Genomic DNA, 24050 nt, shown 5'->3' with positions numbered 1-24050 from the left:
ACAATCAACAGCTTGTATGACACGTTCAACAGCTTGATGTTAACTCCCTCGACATGCATCACAAAGCTTTGTCCAGTGACTTCCACTAAGAGAAAGTCGAATCATGGGAGTTGCCACACGTGGGCTCACCTCCTCCAACTTCGCCTGCTCTCTCAGTCACTAGCTCTTGTGGGCACAAGTTGGAGAAGTGACCGGCAATGGCCTATCAAGACGATTCTGGCTGCAAAGTCACTGATGATAGGCCGTAGATCGCTACACTTGGAAAGAAGACGACAACTACCACATGCCTCAACGACAATCAAGAGGACGTTTCTCTTGTCGCACACATCCACGAGAGGCAGGACCCACGCTTGACGGCCACAATCTAGTCACAAGGACCGAAATCTGCTAACCACACTAGATGAACCGGGGAGGGTACCTTACCACCTATCAACCCTCCTACCAAGACCTTCACACTCTGGCAGCTTCTAGCTACACTCAAGTGCCTTTTTGCTCACGTCAGTGTGACCAGAATCATCAAGGGGCTCACCCCAATGCATGATCCCCAACTTGGGCATACATAGCATCAAGCACCCCCTCTGGCAAGAATTGGCTAAGACATCACTGGGATTTCACAAGGAAGAACACTCATGCACCACGTGCTAGAGTGGATAGCGAGAGAGCAAGGGCAAGTAAAATGAAATAGTACAATTCAAGCGTGAAGCGTAGCTTGAGGGATTGAGTTAAGTTGACTAAGAGTCAAAAGAGAGTGCCAAGAGCCAAGGGAAATTATCGAGAGGGCACGTTAAGTTTTACAATGAGACTAGGGAACCATGCAAAAAGCCAACATGCAAAACAAACAAGAGGACAAGTTTAGAAGGGCTTGAGAACAAACATAGGATACATGAGTACATGGAATCATCAAGGGTTCAGGCCCACAAGTGCTTGCACATTCTTGCGTAAAGAAGTTTTACCACTAGGTCAACTCTGGGCTACAAATTTGCAAACCCTAACATGTCGAAGGTAGGACCCCTAAATCTAGGAAAAAATCTAAGGAGGATCTAAATTAGTCAACCCACCTTAGTAACCTCGGAGTCCAAATGTGATGATAAACCAAGTAAGAAAGCAAGGGCAAATCCAAGAGAAATGGAGGACTAGGATGACGGTCGTAAACCTAGGAGAATCCCAAGGGGTGGATACAAGTCTCTTGACTAACTGGACAGTAAGGGTACCAAAACTGTTATGTGCACACTCACATGTGGGGCAAGTGGGGGTCCATGTCCCCTGCCAACACCCAAGCACCACTAGTACGACACAAAGGTTTAGAGAGATCAGTCCAATAATCATAGAATGAATAGCCACGCTAATCAAGGAGGCATGACTTACACCAAGACTAACCATACGGACAAGCAACATCAAACTCTAGAACTTGTCAAGGACACACCACGACCCATGCGTAATTTCCAAGAGATGATTGGAAAAGGCACACTTTGATTGAGTACGGCAAGCTTAGAATGCCTTTCCCAAGAGTGGCTCATTGAGAGCAAGAATCTATGCACACCGATGAATGTGGCTCTCTCAAATCATTAGAATGAGCAAGGTTTGCAAAAGCAACTTAGCAACATGAGGAGGAAGATCCTAGGTATGGGGGTAACCGAGTCCTCTTGCACTCCCTCTATCGATCCGCTAACTAACTTCAAGATCCCTAAGGAAACATGCCTTGGTACATGCAAAAACCTTTTCACCGTTAAAATGAGGATAACAGATGGGATGGAACCACAAGGATGTACTCTTAGAGACACTCAGGATCTCCTCATAGGCTCCCAGGATGACATCAAGCTTGACAATGATGGCCATATGACTGAGGAATCTATGCTTATTGATAGGTTTGCAATCCTTTAACCACAAGCCAATAATGTACCCATGTGTAGGACAGAACCTAGCCATGCCATGCAAGGAAGTAGCAAGTCCATCTTTTATGAAATCGACCAAGTTTGATTAGAAGAGTCCCATAACCTCCTCCATAAACTAGAGCTTCAAATAACACTCCCACAATTGTTCTACCATAGCACCCCCCTCATGTCTTTGACATGGATAGAGGATTTCAAGAGCAAAGAAGAAGAGGAGCTTGATGTCGAGCTAGCTGATATCAGCAGTGTTCCAAAGGTGGGGCCCACTAACCACAAAAGTGCTAGGAAGGTAGGACCAGAGTTGAAGGACTCTTCAAGGATCACAAAACTTGGAAATAACTCCTTAAAAGTGTACACTCTGGAACATGCTGTAGGGGACCTTATGCAAGTCATCACGGAGACCATACCAAGCAAACTCCAAGGGCATGCAGCACAAAGTGCCACTACGAAGTACTTAAGGATGGACATGCAGTTTGTGCTCCATGGAGCCAACTCCATCAGTGTCGATTATGGGCCTCTAGCAACTCCAATGGAGAGACAAGGCACACGTATCATGATAAAGAATGCAGTGAAGAAGGCAATGCGACCACCAAGAAAAACAGCCTTAGGAGACAAAGAGCACCCCAACTGGATGGGATTGTCGTGTGTAGGAACTATATTCATTCCAAGGAGGTACCTCATTAGTATCTAGCAAAGCAAGAAGCCTCTCTTGCAAGTTATGACAACCAAAGATGCTATCAACATAGCATCACATGCATGTGCCATGATTGCCCTTGAAATCAAGTAACTAGTGGCAATCAAGCTAAATTTGGGGGGCATATCATTTCAAAAGGAAAGCTAGAAATCATTGACCTCGACTCAGATGATGAAGAGATCGTACGACCTGCCTATCTTAAGGTTAGCCTAACTCCAAAACGGATGCACATGATAGAAGCTCTCATTGATGAAGGGGCACATTATAACATCTTAACATACAAGGCATGGACTGAAATTGGATAGCTCAACCTTGTGCTCTCAACCAACGCAATGATTACCCTATACGGGGACTCCCTTTTGCCCTCCTAGGCAAGTGTAAGATTCTAACGACCCTAGAGATTGAAAGATTTCCAATGATGTTGTATGTGCTTCCCAGTTTACAAAAAAGATGTCGATAAGGAGATCCTACTAGGAGAACCTTTCACGCGTTCAGCTAAGTGTGAGGTGGACTTCAAAGCGCATCGAATACACTTGACCCTACCTGGTGTCAATATCATCATGGTCTTTACCAAAGGAAATCTTGCCATTGGTGAAGCAAAGGGCAAGCAACCAATCTTTGAACCCGATAGAAACCCTAGAGAGGAGAGTTAGATAGTTCTGATAGAGAACTCCTAAGAGCACAAGAGGAAAGACAAATCCCGATTAGCACAAAGCATCCTAGTCCTAGTCCAAATGTCAAGGCATCTAACAACTCCAATGCAGCTCTCAATGCTACTTTAAATAGACCACCGTGCAGGAAACGACGAAGATCTTTGGGGTACCACTACAAGTGCCAACAAAGAGCTAGCACAACACCATGATGGATACCCAAAGCATTACTGCGTGCCCAAGGGTATTACACAGGAATTTCTAGATTTGGATACCTAAAGCACCTACATCACCACATCTGTCAAGCAAAGCCTAGCTCTTACCCAATGTAAGCAAATGCAAGAGACGACCCAAACATAGACCACCGTCTAGGGTAAAATCCCTAAGCCAATAGTATAGTTCTTCTTCTTCAACAACTTCATCAATAACCATGAGGCATTTGTAACGTGTCCACCTGTTCACTTGCAGGACACGTCTTAGCAGCCCATCAGGAAGAGAGTCCAAAAAGCACCGCCCGGCACTCCCATGGAATGTCACGGGGTTTGCAATCCCGAGTCTGCCATGAAGCGAAAGCATTCCGGACATTCCCACTTAGGACCGACCTGAATCAAGGTTTTTCTAGTGGTCGAATTCCTAGAATGGCAGCTAGCATCGACGAACTACTTTACGTAGAAACATCAGGGTCGAAGCAGATTGATGCTGCACTTGGTTCAAGGAGAATGGGAAATGAGAAGGATGCAAAGCTCGACCTCTCTGCCCATAAGGCATAGTCCCATTCCATTCCCCTGAAACAGCATAAATCGGGATTCTAGTAACTTAGACTCTAGGTCAACGTGCCTTGCTGTCGATTTCTTTGAGAAAATTTCTTGGCCAACCGAGACCACCCATCTGTAGGACGGACCCATGGCCAGATCCACCGCACTTTCCTCGGGGCTGCTTTAGTTGTCTAATTACCTACCACATTTAGTTGGACACGCATAAAACAACTTCCTTAATTAGCCAATTAGTCACCAGTTCCTTCACGTAATCTTAGCACTTGACATAGAAAAACGGTGTCAAACAAGTTCCTTTTCAAGAAGTTATCTTATTATCTTTGGAATACATCATATAATAATCCAACCCGAAGGCTAATCCATAATCCGCCCGAAGGCAATCCATAATCCGCCCGAAGGTAATCTATAATCCGCCCGAAGGCAATCCAGCAATCCACAGGCATTACTAATCCAAGATTCTACCCGTAGACTAGTATGCGGGCCTCGAGATCCAATCCCGAGTCACGTCGGCTTCTTATGCAAGGCCCGGAAGGCAAGGGATTTATGGTCAGAGCCCCCTAGCACCCAAGTGTCCTCCTACTCCTCCAAGTAGCACCCAACGGAGAGACCTCTCATGGCAGGTTCGGTCCACGTTCCCGACGCAGCTAACAATCCCCTTGGTTAGGTCAAGTAGACAGTTAGGGTTAACTAATGCTGCCTCTCCCTCCAGTCCTTGAACCTGAAGCATTGAATATTTTTCCATCTTTTAGTTCCTTGAGCAAAGCAATACAAACAGTGCTTCTAAACTGTACAAACACAATCAAACCAGTGGTCGTTTACTTGGCCAACTACTAAGGAGTGAATCCTTCTCTCTGAATGCATCTAGCATTTGATCTGGGATCAATTGTGACTTGGCAATATCCCCAAGGGTTTGTTTGTTTACCCCTTTATCCTTGGGTTAGGGTTTATACCCTGTCAACCCAAATTAGCAAACACCTTAGGTTTCTTAAGTTAAGACAGTAAATCCTGGCGACTATGTCGCTCTAACTTGATTTGTCAATTGCTTGCCAAGCAATAAATAACTTCCCTTAACTTGGCAAATCAGCCCAAGAAGGGTGATGTAGCAAGATGTCTACTCATCCTCTTGCAAGTTAGACTTGCGCTAGAACCTGCTAACCTTGTTCCAAATAGTGGCAACTCTACTTTGTGATTTAACACAAAACCATGCGACATTGCAATCTTGTTGCATAGGAGTCGCATCTAACTTGTGGGTTCAATCTCACATCAATGACGTTCCTTGGTCAAGAAATATGTTTAATCAGGATGTAGGATTTGGGGTGTCTTCTTACCCAACCCAATCCCTAACCTTACAACGTCACCACGCTTGGTCCTAGGGGTTCTAAACTCAATCGGAAGTTTAGTATTAGGTCGATCGATCCTTAGGGTAAAACCCTAGATCGTTAGTGTATGGGCATCCAATTTTACCCAAACATTCTGTGAATTCTGGGTAGGACTTTTGGGTTTGAGGGTCTCGACTTGGCGACCAAGTGCGATACTAGGTAGAATTTCTAACATGCTAAACCCTAGCTAGCACTTTGAGGTGTTCGTTATACTAACTAGTTATCCTTATACGAATCCCTTGAGGGTTATACCCTTACAAGTGATCTAACCAAATTGTTCATAGATTTTGTATCCCGATCATGTACGATGACCTACAATAAACCATGCAATTCGAACACATGTTCCATAAACTGACTGGCTACTTGTGATGTAGTAAATTAGGCTTTAGTGAGGATAAAATGAGCCGCCTTTGTGAGCCTATCCACCACCACATAGATGTTATTTCACCCTTTCTTGGTGGGGGGCAGACTTGTAATAAAATCCATGGTTATATGAGTCCACTTACCCTCAAGAATAGGTAATGGCTGCAACAACCCACTCGACTTTAATGTGCTATCCTTGTTTTGCTGACAAGGCACATAGCTCAGGATAGATTCTTTAACATCTCTCCAAAGGCCCTTCCAATGAAAACTCTTGGCCATTTGGTCATAAGTTTTAAACACTCCCAAATGACCAGTTGTAGGTGTTGAATGCATTTCCTACATGATCTTCAGCTTAAGTGGGGAAGTGTGAGGGATAGCAATCCTGCCATTAGCCATAAAAGCCCATTTTTTAACTGAAATGGAGAGTTTTCTGTACGTTGACCTTGCTGTAATTTTTGAAAATATTGCTGAAATTAGCATCCAATAGGTAAGCCTCCTAAAGCTCATGTATCCAATCACTATGTAATTCTATGATGGCAGAGACTTTACAAGCCCACCAATTCTAGACAAGGAATCATCCACTACATTGTCTTTCCCATGAGTATGAGCAATGTCAAAGTCATAATTTTGCAATGTGGCCATCCATCTACGTTGCTTAGGAGTAAGGTTGGACTGAGATAAGAAATATTTGAGGACCCTATGGTCACTCTTGACTCTAAACTTGCTGCCATATAGGTAAAGGTGCCATTTCTTTATGGCATGAAGAACATGTAGCATTTCCTGATCATAAACATTTATTACCATCTCATTTTCAACAAGTTTCCAACTTTCAAAAGTTATTACTCCATGTTCTTGCAGCAATACCTCACCCACTTGCATCACACTAAATGGTAAATTCCTTGGAGAAATCAGGGCAAAGCAAGACCAAGGCTAAAGTAAGAAAATCTTTTAGTTGATTAAAGCTTCTATCTGCAATGGCATCCCAGAGAAATACTTCTTTCTTCAGCCTATCAAATGAGAGGAACTGCAATAGTGGCGTAATGTGGAATAAATCTGCATTAGAATGAAGAAAGACCGAATAATTCTCTCAAAGAGGTGGTATTTGCATGTGTAGGCCAATCTCTGACACATTGCACTTTGTTTGGATAAGCTCTAATGCCTGCCTCACTAACAATGTGGCCCAAATACTCTACCTCAGTCTGCATGAATGAACATTTTGACTCCTTAGCAAAGAGTCTATGCTGTTTAAGTACATCCAATACTTGCCTCATGCGCAATAGATGAGCTTCCAATGAACGACTATAGATGAGAATGTCATAAAAAAATACCAACACAAATCTGAATAAAAATAGCTAAAGTGTTTTACTCATTAGGCTCTGAAAAGTAGCGGGTGCATTTGTCGAACCAAAGGGCATAACCAATAAGTGATAAAGCCCCCATGATCAATGTTGAATGCTATCTTAATCTCATCGCTTTCACGCATGCATATCTTATGGTAGCCGGATCTCAAATCAATCTTTGTGACATATTTAGCCCCTTTCAACTCATCCAATAAGTCATCCACCCTGGGGATAGGGTATCTGTTCTTCACGGTGATTTTATTCAAATCTCTATAGTCTATGCACATTCTAAATGAGCCATCTATCTTTTTTACCAACAAGACATGTGATGCATAGGGACATGAGCTGGCCTATATGAAACCCATATCCAATAAATCCTTGACTTGCTTGGCTACTTCTTCTCTTTCACATTTGGATAGCCTGTAGTAAGGAGGCTTATTCACCGACTTTGAGTGTGGTTCCAAATCAATGGCGTGGTCAACTGCTCTCTTGGGAGGTAGTGCTATAGGTAGTTGAAATAAATCACTGTACTCGTCAAGAAGAGCCTTTAAAATTTAACTACAATACAAAAATCTAAGAGCGTTTCTTGAACCCTTTCGTAAGTTGTTTGGCTGTAATGAGTTGATATTCACTCTTGCTTTGATTCCATGCAAGCGAACAAGCTATCCAGCATTGAAAAATTGCATATACAGCAAACAAAAATCCATAGAAATGGTACCCAAAGTCTTCAGCCAATCACAACCTAACACAATGTCTATTGGCCCGATGCCAAGTGCAATTAAGTCTACATTCGGCCCACAATTTTCAGCAAGCTGAACATGTATAGTTGGGCATATTTGAGTACTAATTTCTTCACTCCCCTTGGCAACTTGACCCTTAGTAGTTTCTCCAATTGGGATGGAAGGATTGAGCTCTCAATAGCTCATAGCTGCATTGATGGGCATAGAAGGGAGATCTTCCATAAATGTATCCCATAGTGCCTTCCAAGCATCGAAGGCTCTTCCAAACTTATAAGGAAGCTCCAATGGTTTTGTAGACTCCAATCTTGAAGCCTCATGACAAAAAATTGAAGGTAACTTGAAGAATCTTGAGGTTCTTGCACTATGGATATGGTTGTCCCAATGCTTCCTCCTTCAATCCATGCTTCTTGATGCTCTAATCTTCAAATGTACCTGTAGCCACGAGCTCCTAGGACCAAAAGAAGCAAAAGCCCTCAAGATTTGAAGACCTTAGAGAGAAATTTCATGGTTATTCTAGCATTAGGGTTTTAGAGAGTCAAGAGAGTCAAAGAATGATGCAGCGAAGCTTCCAGCTGTTCACAACTTGCTGGAGAAGGTAGGAATGGCAATTTCTGAGGAGCTGGAGCTCAAGAGTGCTGGGATTTTGATCAAGTAAGGCAGTGTGAAGTATGTCATGATTTTTGGGCTGCCTCCTGAAGGCCAGGGTAGAGTGGAAATGATGAAATGGTTGCTTGAAATGAAGCTTAAAGTCCCTAGCAAGCTCTGGTAGAAGCCTTTTGATCAATGGAGATGGGAGGGAAAAAAGGTGAACTGGTTTTCCTCCATGGAAGCTTGACAGGAGCTCGAGAATGAAGAGAGAGAAGACTCCTTCTGAAGAGTAACCAAGTCTATACCCTCTTCTACTCCATTTACCATTGTTTTTAGGAAAATACATTCAAAATTTGCCAAAAATGACCCATCAGTGGCTAAATTTGGTCTTCTAGCCTCCAAACTTGGTCCATGCCACCATTAATGCTCCTAACTTGCAGTCCTTGTGGTCGAGAGATTCTTGATAACTACAATGCTGCTCCATGTCATGTTGTACCTGTGTACCTGTGGCTCTTAGATCTGTGTGACTGAAAAAGAATAACTGAATGGAATGTTGGCCAACTAGATCAAGAACCTATTGCTCTAATACCAGTTGTCAAGGAGAGGACTGGGAAGAGAGAAAGAGGAGAGACAAGGAGAGAGAAATACTAGAAGAAGAGAGAGAAAGACAGAAAAGGAAGGAACGAAGCCATGAAAGCTGGAGAGAGGGAGAGAATATGAAGGAGACTTGTTATTATAATTTGATGATAAAAATGTCAAGTCCCTTACATCTTATATACCCGCCAGTGTAGCAAGTATTTTTCCTCCATTATTTAGTCAATGTCTCTCAAGCCACGCTCAACCCTACATAAGCTTCCAGCCCAACTCAAACTTATCAGAGCTCAATCCATCACTAGCAAAGAGCATGAGGATGAATCTAGAATGGACTTGACACAATCGCAACCATTAATTGTGACCACACTTGTCACATCCAACGAGAAACACAATATGGTAGCTAGAGAGCCTCAGGAGAAACATGAGGACTCCAAAAGCGCAGGCAACCTTGTAGTTGACCAATCTTGCCCATTGCAACCTGAGCCCCCAACCACGCTGAAGCCCAAAGCAATGCTTAGAACCTTAAAGGAGATGGCAACTGAGGAGACTTGCAGAGAAAATAGAGATGTCACAGAGTGCCTTACAAAGTTCGATGCTAGGCTGAAATTATTTGCACGTATCTATGTCCATGCCGACATGGGCACGCTACCCAAAGATCACGAAGAATACTTAGCATATCCATTATCATGGAAAGAGCAGGAACATATTGGCATGCACTATGAAGAGCTTCTAGATAACTGCATGTGACACATCTCAGACGAAGAAGCCGAGGAGCACTGCTTGGCTCTCATATTCAATGAAGTGCTTTGCCAACTAGACCTCTTAGAAATAAACTGGCTTAAATGAAAAGCAGAAGGATGAAGCCAATTCGAGAAATATTGGTTTCAAAAGCACATCTCAATGGCTGAGCTAGGAGCCCAACTCATGACAATGTCGGAGAGGCGGTGAGCCATGAGGCAATCCCAAAGAGATTCGACATATGTAACTCCTATCTCCCTTCGAGTACTAGCTGCTATTCGAGGTGTGGACTTAACTGGGACTAGTCTAGAGTATCCCCTTCTTGATAAAATTCTCACAAAGCAAGAGCTACTTATTGCTAGCCGGCTTGGACAAGGAACTGTACTACTTGATGTTGCAAAATATTTATTTTTGCTAGCAAAAATACCACGATTCCTTGATATCTGTGCTACACTTGAGTATAATCCTAAGTTCTACAATTGGCTTTTATCCTCTTGGAGAACATTGAGCCATAAGCATGTATATAAATAAAACTTGTTTTCAACACTTGTGTATAAATGAAACCAAAAATAGAAAAAATCCACGCACACCACAAGATCACGATCCCTGTGTCACTTGAAAAAATATCACTCTTATGTGCGGGGGATGAACCAGCGAAGCAGCGGCTTTGAATCTGGTAAGAGACTCAACCAATTGTCAAGTTATAATTTTTGTGGATTCTACTACACATGCTCTCAATTTTTATCAAGTGATTGTAGACAAATAGGTGAAAAATGTTAAGCTCATAGCAAACAGCAAGCTTGTCAACAACCAAGTGCTAAAAAACACAGGAGAGCTGACGACAAGGTTCTTAATGCATTCCATGGGTTTGCAAGATGAAACCAGACAACAAGAAGCTGATCCTGCCAGGCAAGAAGGACTGTACCTCTATTGTTTCAACAAGAAATATTGGGGTTGGCCACGAATTCCAAGTATGTCTCTTCATCAACACACATCCTCTATCATCGAGGCTTATGGAGCAATCACTCTACAGTATTCATCAGTCTCATCTTGAACCCCAACATTGTTCTCCCCATTTGAATGGTTGAAAGCCTCATTGTATAGCATTGATTATGTTATTCCACCCAAAAGAAAGAAAAGGGAGAAGAAAAGAAAAGAGAACTAAAAATAAAAATGCATGCACAATCATGGCACCACACCTAGGGGTCCTCAAATTAGGTATGCCTAGCAACCTCGGTTGGCTGGCTCCATCCCTAATCTCCTAACCCTCACATATTCCCCCACCACCACTCAGGGCACATCAAGGGCAGGACATACCTAGGGAGCACACCTTGCCTATGGTTAGACCTATCACCCTAAGCCACTTGCATATGTCCATCTTGTTGTATCCCTTGCTTCAGCAAGGGACTGCACCATTACGAGGAATCAGACTGGCAGTCTTCTAGCTAAAGTAATACATAAATATGTATGCACACTCACGTAATATCCATACCATAACCTATGCACAGCTTGGGTCTTCAAGTGCAAGACAACACTCCAAGTTTGCTTGGAGCTTGACTCGCCTCCCTTATGCCATATACATCCTTTGACATAAATCAAATTGAAATTGTAAATCCAAAATATGTTGATGCTCAACCTAGCCTATTGCTTTGTATGCTTAGGCTATGGCTTACATTCACTATCAATTCTTTGTCTTCAGTAGCTTCCCTCCTCCCTCTTATTCTCCACAGATAGAAGCCTTCTCTTATGCCTTTTTATAAGGTTCATAAGCAAGAGAAAATTTCTAACTTGTTGTTATAAGCTTTTTAAGCTTATGATTTTCTTAAGCTTGGTAATCGTATCAGCAAATGAACCGTTTTCTCATCATTTGATCTCAAATACCTCTCAATTTGCCTTCGCGTAGTTTACGGGCTGCAAAAACATACTCACGACCTCCCACGATTAGTGCCCTGCAAAAACACTTTCTTTCCTTCGTAAAAATTGTAGTCAAAAAGCTCATTCTAGAGCTTTTTTAGAAGCCTCCCAATATCCCAATATCATTAGCAATCATAGGGAAAACCACTTTCACAACTCTTCTAGTGAACTAGATTAATTTAACCCAACTTTGAGGTGTTCATACTTCAATGAAGTGAACTAGTTTATGTTAGAGGGCTTTCTCACCTTAAGAGCTTGTTTCCTCGATTTTCTTCTACGGATATGCAAAATTCTTACCGTCTTTGTACTTGAATTCTTGGCAACTTCAATATTAAATCCATGGCATCCTTTTGGATTATTTTTAACACACACATGCAGTCATTCACACACGCAAGCTCAAATACACTCAAGCGGTTATTTAAAATGAGACATAATGGGTTTGTTTACACACACACAACAAAAAATCACACTAGGAAACACGATAAATTCACGTATACGAAAATAAAGCATGTAGACATACCTAGCACACAAAGAAAACTCAAACAAGTCGAATGGCGGTCATCTAGATGGTATTCGTAGTTCGGCTTGTAATCCGGTTTCGTGGAGTCCCTACGGGGTTTTCAGCCTGTGGATGTGCAGCGTCACGACGTCGCAAACATATCCTTACCTGTTCTTACATATCAACCAAGTGTAACATTAAATAAATTAGTATTAGAATCATAAATAAGAAATCATTTTTTGCAATACTAAAATATCAAATATCACTTATCACCACACAAATATCCACCTGGTCAATAAATACGCCTCTCATAGACACACGCCTCTCAAGTTATGGGTTGTTCATGGATGTTGTCGTGGCGTTGCGCATCCATCATCCATGTATGAAAACCCGAAGGCAGTTCAATATATGTGGAATTTTATGAGTTATAGAAACAAGAGCTTCATGACCTAAGGCAGTGTGAACAGGATCTTTAGAGGATTTTCAGCAACAAGCAGAACTGGTCTACCAAAATAGTATAAAACTTTCATATTAAGTTTAAATGACTATTTAAGAACTTTGGATAGAACCAAACACATATTGTGACTTATTTTAAGTTGAATAATTCGTCCAAGCCCAAAGATAGAAGAAAATGATGAGTTTTACGAAAAGTGTCGTTTCGACTATTTTTGAAGGATTTTCGTAATTCTGTACATGATGGCTTGTAGATCAAGTGTGTTCCAATCGTTTTGAGTACTTGAACAACCATATTTGGAGTTCGTATGACAAAGTTATGGCTAAAACAAGTTGCAGCTAGACTCAGGGCCTGCAGAAAAACGAAAATAGGAAAAGCAAAAAGCAGGGCAAGGAAGGAAAAAGCAAGCTTTTGTGTTTGGAAAACAAGGAAAAGAGCTTCGATATAAGAGGTAAAGATGTATTTTGGAGGTCATGGGCTATCCGAGTGTCGACTCGCCATTGCAGGTTGATGATTGGATAAAGAGTAAAATTCATTACTGGGGTGCCTCATGTCCATTGAGGTCGCCTCGTCTTGAGTGTATTTTTGAGTTTTGTTTTGATTTGAGATTTTCTCAGTGTTTCATTGTACAGAGTTTAATCGTAATTAAAGAGTTCTTTGGTGTCACTATTTTCTTCCCTTCTCTCGTCTTCCGTTTTGCGATTCTTGCAAGAACCCCGATGGTTGTGGCCAATCACGAAACCCTACGACATCGACTCACCATTGCGGGTTGATGATTGGATAAAGAGTAAAATTGATTACCGGGGTGCCTTATGCCCATTGAGGTTGCCTCATCCCGAGTATATTTTTGAGTTTTATTTTGATTTGAGATTTTCTCGGTGTTTCATTGTACAGAGTTTACTCATAATTAAAGAGTTCTTTGGTGTCACTATTTTCTTCCCTTCTCTCGTCTTCCGTCTTGTGATTCTTGCAAGAACCCCGGTGGTTATGGCCAATCACGAAACCCTCTTCACCCCCCACTGTAAGGTGGGACCACAAGGTAGTGGGGACAGTAGCATTTTACTCTCCGCACTAACCCTACGTACGATTAGGCCCTCATAAGGATGTGAGTGAGGATAACCTTTTCCCACTAATGGAGTGGTTGTGCCTTGGGAGAAAGGGTAAAGGGCACACAAAGAAGAAGCCACTTATTGATTGTGGCAAAAGTCCAAACTATGAAAAGAAAAAGATACAAACCAATGGGGAGGGTTTTATGGCCGTAACACTAGTCTTATAGCAAAAAAGCCATAATTGTGGTTATTTGTATACCTTCTTAGAATAGTTATTTCTCTTTAAGTATATAATATAAATAGAATTCCTTTCAAGGATTTGTAGTCAACACAAGGTAGGAGTTCAAAAAATTTACAAAGATGCTTTTTGGTTTAGAAAGTATATTTTTTGAGGGGTATCATAAAGAGTGTTTTATGAAAAGATGGTTCAATTTGACAAATTTATCAATAAATGTTTAGCACTCCAAACTTTTTATCAAAATACTTTGACGTGTATGAAAGTCATCCATATAGGTATTATATCAATTGAAGAAAATTTGTCAACTTTTTGAAGTACTTGAAGTTAGGGTTGTAGAGAAAAAATAATACTACTTTTATGGCTTTCTTGGTAATGCCATTTTTTAAATTACTCAAAAGCGTGAAATAAGATTATTCAATTTTTTTCTAGCATAGTTATTAATCTAGAATTGATTAATCTTATTTCTTGTAAATAATCCATGTGAAAGTTATTATCAAATTAGTGAAACACTAAACCCTAAACCCTAGACCCCGTTATCATTCTGTTAACATCCCCTTTTGAGGGTGTGCCAACAGGGGAATGCCAATGTTACTATACCCCCACTCCCCCCAAGACCACAGGGCAATGTTCATAGAAAATCAAGCTTTAATGTATCTTTCCTCGCTGGATTTCGGAAAAACTAGTTGAAAGTTAAGTTTGTCCTCATCAAGACTAACTATTTTTTAGATTTTAGTAATAAAACCAAACTATTGTCATCCCACCCCCTAAAAATCATTCATATTTCAACCTCCTCCTTTTTTCCATTGGATGGGGAAAAGGTTTTTCGTGAGCATTACCAAAGGGTGGGACCCTAGGGCTAGTGGGGGAGTAGCAACTATTTCCCCCACTAGTCGGGGTGCAATATGACCCTCAAGACAACTTAAATTTTGGTTTTAAGAGCCATATTAAAACTTGAATGTCATTGTGAAAGAGGTTCAAAGGGTACGATACTTAAAAGAGAAGGCCTTTGGTTGTTTTTCCCCATCTGCTTTAAAAAAGCCGAGTTGTTCCCCCCTTTCAACTACAAATGTTGATATATGTACAATTTTTAGGACAGTCAGGACGTCCCAACTTTTTAATTTTGAAGAGCTTTATTATAGAACCTAAATTATTGTGAAAGAGATTGCAAGGGTAGAATACTTTAAAGGGAATTTTTATTTCTACCATTCTTGTGAATAAAGCCCCTCTTTTCATTGTGTTCTATAACCTTCAAATTCAAGGTCTATAAATAACAATATGGGTATAGCTCTGACATCTAATAAATGGACACATGTAGCCATGTGAGAGAGGGAGAGATAGAGAGATGTACTACTCTAACAAAACTTTGTGAGCCTCTAGTTTTGAGAGAAAGCTTACTAGACTATAAGTCATTTGCATGGATTTACAACTACAGTAAAGGCGGATATATCCTTGATGCCATTAATAGTCTCAGGGAAGGGTTTGAATATGCCCAGAAGAAAAAACAAGATTTTTTGTTTTTTAAAATAGATTTTGATAAAGCATATGACAGACTTGACTGGTGCTTTGTTCTTCAACTCGTGTAGGATATGGGAATGGGTGGAAGATTCATAGGATTTGTAAGTACATTATTTGGCAATGCTAGTGCTAAAGTAGCCATTAATGGTGAGCTCTCTACCCCCTTCCCTTTTTACAGGTCCATAAGACAAGGCTATCCCTTAGCCCCTCTGCTCTTTGCGATAGCATCTAATGCATTGGGATGGCTAATAGAGGAAGAGGTTAAAGAAGGCAGGTTAAAAGGAATACAACTTCCTAATAACATTGAGCTAGTACTTAATTTGTTTGAAGATGACACGAATGGCTCAGTCAACAATGACCCCTCTTCAATTGAGGCCTTCTCAAGATGCATCCAAGAATTTTGTCTAGCTTCAAGCTCGGTTGTAAATCCTAGTAAAACAGAAATTAAGACTCTCATTAATCCCCCTCCATTGTGGCTGCTGGATGTAGGGTGCAAAGAATTGGAAGAAGGAAAAGTCTTCAAACTCCTGGGGATCCCGGTGTATCCTTGAAGCAATGCTGGGAATGGGTGCTGAATAAAGTCAAAAAGAAGCTCGAATACCTAAATGGCTTGCAGTGCTCCTTTGTAGGAAGAATGGTGGTGTTAAAGTATATTCTAGTACCACCAATAATCTTTTGTTTAGCTTGTTGGAGGCCTTCTAAAGCTAGCCTAAAACAATTGGAAGCACTTGCCATAAATTTTCTGTGGTCAGGGAGCAGTGAGCAGTTCAAAATTCTAAAAGTGGCATGGGAAGACTGCACTCACCCAAAGGAGCTGGCTGGACTAGGTCTCCCAAATCTTGACAAATTAGCTAACAAGATGGCTGCCAAGTGGATTCCTAGGGCATTCCAACATGAGAAGGAAAACTGGGTAGTACTGATCAAGCACAGCTGTAAAAACTTCTCACTAATTAATCTCCCCAGATGGAAAGAGCTGGACCCCCTCATAGTAGCATTTAGTTAGGTCAAAGTGAGAATCAAAGGCTGCTCAGATATAATTGAGGAGTATTTGGAGTGCCTGGTTCTCCTCAAAGATCAAGTGGAAATTTCTCAAAATTACAACTTCACACTTCCCTACAGTGCTTTTGACTCAATATGGTTTAGCATATTTCATGGAATAGTAGAGGAGGACAAAACTCCACTTGCACACAAGATATCTAGGAAGGGAATCAGAAAATGGAGACATGTGGAACTACAACCTAAGAAGATGGATGGACCTTGCTACTCTGGTTGAACGGTTTCAACTGACAAGAGATGAATTAACACTACTCCAATAGAGACAGGATTGCTGGGGGGGGCCATATTAGCAGGACAATCCAACCAAATAAGGAATTCAATTACAGAGCAATCTGCTCGGCTGGATGACAAGCCATTATTACCTATCCAAGAAAAGAAAGAAACACCCAATAAGATCGGGAGCAAGCTGAAAAAGAGATGGCATATGAATTGGACCAACCATCAGTAGTCATACAGATTCACCATGATCTCGCTCTACCGAGCATTCAACTGAAAAACTCCTGTTTAATGTGGCTGATTCTGATGAAGTGGTTTGGACATGTTCTAGAGATAAGAAATTAAGGATAGGCACAGGATTATGCCCACACTGTCACAAAGAAGAAGAGACCATCCCCCATCTTTTCTTTACATGTCATTTCAATGGCAATGCCCTCAACCTGCTCCAATCCACGATCTCTCCCTTTCACCCCTCGTCAATAACCTGGACAGTGGAAAGAGCTTATTCTTGGGGAAATCTACGAACTACATCCTTGTCATTTGGAACTGGCTGCAAAGTCTATATCTGTGGCAAATCTACTTGTGTCGTAATAAATAAGTGTTTGAACAAGTTAATGAGGATCGGATGCATAGCTTTAAAGCTGATGAATTTCTATTACAGGCAAAGATAAAAGGTAAGCAGCTGGCTAAAGATTGCAGTAATGAATTTCTATTACAGGCAAAGATAAAAGGTAAGCAGCTGGCTAAAGATTGCAGTAAACACCCTTCAGCCCAAAAGAAGAAGAAAGAAGATCCTTACGAAGGCTTGGGGATCAAGATGAAGAAGTTTTTTGTTCATGAGGAAAGAAGATTGAAGATGGAGCACAGGGAAGCCTTGTTCTTGGCCATGTTTGAAAAGCCTACACTCAACACCCTCAATGTCATGGAGAGCCGCGCCAAGCTTTGATGGTCACTGGTTATGTAAATAGGGGACTTTCCCACTATGTGTTCCCCAACTAGGACTGAAAGACACGATGTGTCAGAGGAAGGAACAGGTTGCAGACGGAGTGTTCCTTCCCATCGGCATAGTTATGTGAAACGATCAAACAATTTGCAAACTTTTGCTCTAGCAGAAACTCACGGAGCCTCTGTCAGTTTTAGTATACTACGCCTACCATGTCGTGTGAAGGTGTTGGGTTTCCGATAGTGTGTTTTTAAACGCACTGTGTGAAAGTTCTCATAGCTGATGGTCAATGGTTATGTAAATAGCTACTAGGCTGCTAAGTGTAAGGCTGGACTCCTACACAAGTCCAAGACTCCAAACTCTGTAATACTTCTCTTTTTTACCTTTATGAATACAACTTATCGTTTCCCAAAAAAAAAAGGGGGATAGCTTTCCACAAGTTGCCAGGACCGCAACGTATTTTGACAATCGGTCGTGACTCGTAGTGGTGTGAAATCCCACACGCGCTGCACGTTCTCAGACGGCGGACCCTGCAGGCTGCAATGATCGTAAACCCTCCGGCATGCTCCACGAGATGTCCCTTCCCTTCTTGGTTTCTGTCTCAACAAAATTAAATTGTGATCAGATCATCAGCTGATCTGCACGACGACTGGCCCGGCGTCCGGTCCGATTTGCGCGTGATCATTGACAAGCTTTGCTGCAATGTATTTGTCCGGCTTGTATGCAGGACATTTTCAGCGCTTTTTGCCCTAGACGTTGAAAAACCTACCAATGAAAAGTCGAGTACGGCTGCAGGACGATCAGTGCTCACTGCTCGAGAAGGACCTCTCTCCGGAGTCCGAATGCCGAAAAGATGAACGGATGCACGACCTGCCCACCGCAAGCTCCACCTGGCTTCCTATTCTTCAGCTATATGGAGGGTCTATCAGATCGACTTTTGGGGGGTGACGTGAGCAATAATTGCGCTAATTTTTCTCGCTTGTAAATGTAAGATGACCTATGGCCCCAAAGGCACAATCATTAAGCGTCTAAGATGACCTATGGCCCCTGCCCCCTACGAATACATCGCACTGGCACTGATAAGGATGCCCCCTGCCCCCCGTGAATACAACATCGCACTGGTATCGCCCCACAAACCCTTGCAAAAAGGGTAGGTTTACCAATGAGGGCGTGGCGTACTGGATGAGGGAAAAGACGGGTTCGCTTCAACCTAGAACTTGTTCACCTCGACAAAAATCCTTCTCAATTCTTTGAAAGAAGGAAATAAATCCTCTTCAAATTTCTCAAAATATAGTTATATTTGTTAAATATATGTATAAGATACCCTCTCAATGGGGGATACTTCCTTCTCACATGATAATGAAAAGGATTTACTTCCTCTTCCTAAAAAATTATTTCCCGAACCTTAGGCTGAGCGTGAGGGTGAATTCCAGGGTGCATGAGTTCAACCCTTGCGCAACGCTCTTCGGAGGTATCTGCCACCAAGCCTAAAATTTGAAGGTGGCAACACCCTTCAAAGGGGGTTTTGCCCTTCTAGAGAAGGGTGATACATATATTACCTTTCAAAAGAAAGGTAAGAATTTTAGAAAAATAGTTATATGCCCTTCCAAACTCTTTAAAAAGAAAAGGAGAGGTCCTCTAAGACCTTCTAAATGAAAATTTGGGTAGCCCTTCAAATTTGAGGGCTGTCTGCCACCCTTCGAGGTAGATTTGGGTGCAATCCCATTAAACTAAATCGCCATTCGGCAACGCATTAAAAAAAAAAGGGTAGGTTTAGCGCAGGTCTAGTGGGGGTTAGGGCTGGGTCACATCCGGGTGGCTTCCCCCTCTTAAAGCTGTGGTTGTGCCCATGGTCTACCTTTGGAAAAGTATGTTAGAGAAACATCATCAATTGGCAGGAGATTGGGACCGCAGTGAGAATCACAGTAGGCTCTTTCCTTCTAGTTAATCAACGATCTACTTTGCTCTCAAACCCCACTAGCATTGCAATAGCACTAGCATTTTTCCGTGTGCTAATAGGGATAGGCAAGGTTTAGTTGACCCCTCCCCCTAGACTTGCATGGGTGGGACCTACAGTTAATGTGTGGAGTCGGATTCCCCTCCCCCAGTGATGTTGGGTTGCGACCCAACTCTTAACACTATGTGACGACCCCTACCGATTCATCACTTTTCCGCGTAGTCGTCCAACAAGTGTCTGTCATTCGCAAGGAAATGTGTACCTTCTGTTGGGCCTTAATGCAATGAATTTTCCGTTAAGTTGTTGGCCTTCCCCCCTGCGTGAATGTAGGGAATTGGAGCACCTTGTTTTGCTATTAGAGTTTTGCTCACACTATAAGAGCTGCTGTAACCAAGTTCTAATGTGTTGTCAATATAGTAAATACTAATCATGTGCATCAAGATTCAAAGCACAAACATGCTTGAAAGCCAAAATCTCATGTGCCATCTAGATTGATGTTCGTATGTAGAATCTTGAATATTGGAGCCGTATACCTCAGAATCTCTTTATGTTGATCCATGTTATCCTTAGTATCCTAAATGCCATAAATTTATCCTATGAAATGTTTTCATATGATATTAGCATTAGTATTAGTGTATTGTTGTACGGAATCACCATTTTGCACTTGATATGCACCTACATTTCCACCTATCTCGATAGTGCTCAGTGGATATATGTACAATATGAAGCCTCCTATGATTAACTTATTTTCTAGCATAGTACAAAGTACAACCTACATTGCATATTCCTAGTATCTAAATGTCCAATACCTATCCATCATACTATCCCATAGTTGCTAATCATCTAGCATATCCTATGAGTCTTTCCCCATAGTGGCTAATCATCTAGAATATCCTATGAGTCTTTTCTTAACCAAGTATTATTCCTAGTTAATTTTCCTCAAGGTTTTGGTGTTGTCATCTATTGTGGAAATGCTTACATTACATGATTCTCCAATAGACTATTCATATATCATATGGAGCACAACTAGCCTCCTTTGAATATAAGAGAACAGAGCATTAGAGCTATTTGGAGGTAAAAAGGAGGGCCTTGTAAGAAAATGGGTATTTGCATCATTATTTCTCTAGAAAAATACCGAAATCTTCATTTTCTGGAATAAAATAGGTGTGTTTAACTAGCCATCTGAGAAATTTAGTAACACCTTTTGTGGATAACGATGGCCCACACTGATGATGACTGGAAAATTTAAAGTCAGGAATCTTTAGGGAGTAAGAGCACTGTAAACCTTCAATGCCATATACTATGCCACCCCTCTACATTCAATGCCATCTGTAGTTGGGAAAGTCCCACTTGACCTCTTCACCCTGCCCTCCACTAAACCCCTCTAATCCCTCCTGCCCTCCTGGCAATGCTGGTCTACTGAGCTTTTCCCTCTATTGGTAATAGCAGTCTACTGGGCTGTTGTTACCTCTATTAGCAATGGCCGACTTCCATGTCCATGTTGACAATGCCAAGTACCGTCTTCATATTGACCTTGAACCTAGTTACGCTCCAGTGCAAAAACGTCGTGGTGGCAGCTTTGTTTTAGCAAATGAAAGGAATGCTCTAAGATGTTCTGGAGCCAAGAATGTGGATATATGGTGTGATGGATCTATTTACCCACGTGATCCTCAAACCTACAGTCAACCACCTTTCTCAAGCCCAATCTCACTTCTCAGGTTTGTTGGGCTACTACAAATCAATTTCAGTAACTCCTATAATTGAGAAAGAGATGTTCTAGGTTCAAAATACCCATCTTTATCACCTTAGCGACCTTTGCAAGTTGCAAGAAGAAAAGCTCAAGCACTAGGAACAGGAGATCAACAAGCTACAAAAGCAAGTTGAACAATACAGAATGAAGAAAACATCTATTGGACCTCAGAAAAGGAAAAGAAAGTTGCGAAACGTAGAGGATCTTAAGGTTGGTTCAGGAGGACTCAAGAAAAGAATCAAAGCAATCAGGTAAGCATTCTAATTCTATGTACTCTCTTGTGCCTATGTGCCCTCTGATTTCTATGTGCCTTCTTCCCTCTGGCTCCTCCATACATTAACACTGGGGTTTTGCATGCAGGGTTGTATTGCAGCCCGACAAGGAGAATATCAACCCAAATAGCAACCCAGCAATGCAGATGAAACCTCTGATTAGCTCGAAGGTTGCAAAGGAACTATTGCAAGAGAAGAAATTTAAGGTTGTGCAAAGGGAGGTGGTGGATCACTTTATTACCAACAACACCATATCCACTAAGAATGTACAGAGCACTATGGATGAGAGTGGTATTAATCAGAAAGGATATGCCTTCTTACATAAGACCGTCAAGTCTGCATTCAAAGCTAAAGGAATCACTCCAAAACTTCTACTAACAACTACAAATGTTTGGAAGCTTCGGAAGAGACTTAACGAGAAGCAAAATGACTATGTTGGATCCCCGTACCACATTACAAATGAATTCAAAGGGAAATGAGGCACTGTCAAATACGATGAACACAACAACATCTTCATGGAGTTGGAGCTGTTGTAGAGAAGGATGGTTGAGTTTTACAATATCACACATGTTGAAACAAACGGTGTTCTCAACTTTGTTTTGAAGATGGACGAGTGTGAGATCCTAAATGATAAGAAGATAGAAAGAGTAGCCATAACATTGATGGATAGAGCAATGGGAAAATTACCCAAGGATGATCCACTGTACTTCTCAGTACAATCAGAAATGAATCTATGGTGGCTCGGTTGCTTTCTTGTATGTACTGCCAGGTCATTTTCTTGTGAATACAGTGTGGTTTATACACTCAATCTAATAGATGTATTATTTTGATTTGGTGTAGGTTTTAACTAAGGACCATGATGTCTTGGAATGGGTCTTCCGACAAACTCCCATTCCTGATCTTATTAGTGGGCAGATGCGAGGGCAAAGGACTCTTACTGTTGGAGACGAAGGCACCTTTCAAGTTGTTTGGCACCTGGCCTCTGATTTAAAGACATTAAAATGCTTATACAATTGCAATCGAGGAGACTTGACCTTACCATGCCTGTATTGCATGGAGCCTGCAAAAACCCTTGATCATAGGTGGTGGACAAAGCCACCCGACCGGCAATTGCTAGATAAGAGCTTCCGACCTATTTTTGATATACCATTGACAAATGTGCACATTTGTACTATGCACGCTCTGTGTCGTGTCATAGAGAAACTAATCAACCTATACATTGGGTTTGTATGGAAAATCAGAAATCAATCTGAATGCCATGATGGCATTACTGCTATTGAAAAGGTATTATCCAGTATGCAGCTTCATGGAGGAAATGTTCAAATTGAGCAAGACCAGAAGCTCTCCACCAATGAAAAAGATCTTCCTAGAAAGGTTTCTATAGGTGGAGTAAAGGCAAGGCGGTTCCTATCGAGACCAATCAACAACACAATTAAAAAGCGTGCATCCAACCACGTCAGCAAGATAGAGTATGAGCAATGGAGGAAACTACACATTGCAGTTAAGGACCATGAGGCTGCATCCAAAAATGCAAAGGTGGAGGTATGGCATGCAATGGGACAACATCTTCAAGATGTGCGACAAGGAGTCTTGGTCGACTCTGGACATCAAGGTTTTTCAAACACACCTTCAACAATTCAAAAAATAGTTTACTGCAGCCTGGATAGAAAACAACATAACACATTACATGGTAAGCTTCAAAATCTGGCCTACATCATTTTGCGTCTCAAGATATAATTCTAAAACATATGATATTGTTGTATGTCAGCACATCATCTATAATCATCTACCATTCTTCATTCAAAAGTACGGTGATCCAAACATATGGAGCACTCAAGGAATGGAGAAGTCGCATTATATGGCATGCAATGCATACTTTAGACATACTCAACATGGTGGTGGCAATCATAAAGGAAATGGCCTTTGTGAACTCTTCCAGTGGTTCTACAGACGAATAATGCAACATCTTCACAAAGAAGAGACTCTACGTTCATCAAAGATTGTGCACGCTTTGAGGGAAGTTCAATCAAAAAGGGAGAAGAAGATTCAAACATTCAAAAACTCAAATGCTCTTCAATCACAACAAAGATGAAGACAGGAACGCCAGTTTATTAACCATCGATGGGTGAAGGAAGTGTAGTTAGATGTAGTGAATACATTGTAACCAAAAGGTGACTTACAAAGAAATGGACTGTATTAACAATGTGTAATGAAATGTTGCGGAATACATCATACATCTTTTTGCCCCTCAGTTGGTCTATATTCTAGTAAAAGTTGGTATTGTTTTCTCTTGAGTCATATTAATTGGTTCTTTCCATAGGGTCCAACTACTCACTGTCTTCTATTCCTAATGCTAACGCAAGCCCTACATAGGCACTAAAATAGCCCCTTCTCGAGCATCGGGACACAGGCTGGTAGCCAAAGACATCCAGGGCTGTG

The 24050-nt window shown here is 41.5% G+C and overlaps 1 pseudogene; it reads left to right on the top strand.

Moving 5' to 3' along the window:
• The first annotated feature begins 22126 nt into the window (after positions 1–22126).
• On the top strand, positions 22127–23703 carry LOC148019476 (uncharacterized; annotated as a pseudogene).
• The last annotated feature ends 347 nt before the right edge of the window (positions 23704–24050 follow it).

The sequence above is a fragment of the Lygodium microphyllum genome, chromosome 20 (genome assembly GCF_053477565.2).
Source record: "Lygodium microphyllum isolate KBCC chromosome 20, Lygodium_microphyllum_v1.1.10, whole genome shotgun sequence".
NCBI classification, from domain to species: domain Eukaryota; kingdom Viridiplantae; phylum Streptophyta; class Polypodiopsida; order Schizaeales; family Lygodiaceae; genus Lygodium; species Lygodium microphyllum.
The sequence above is the reverse complement of the archived record's forward strand: the minus strand, read 5'-3'. Positions and strand labels throughout refer to the sequence as shown.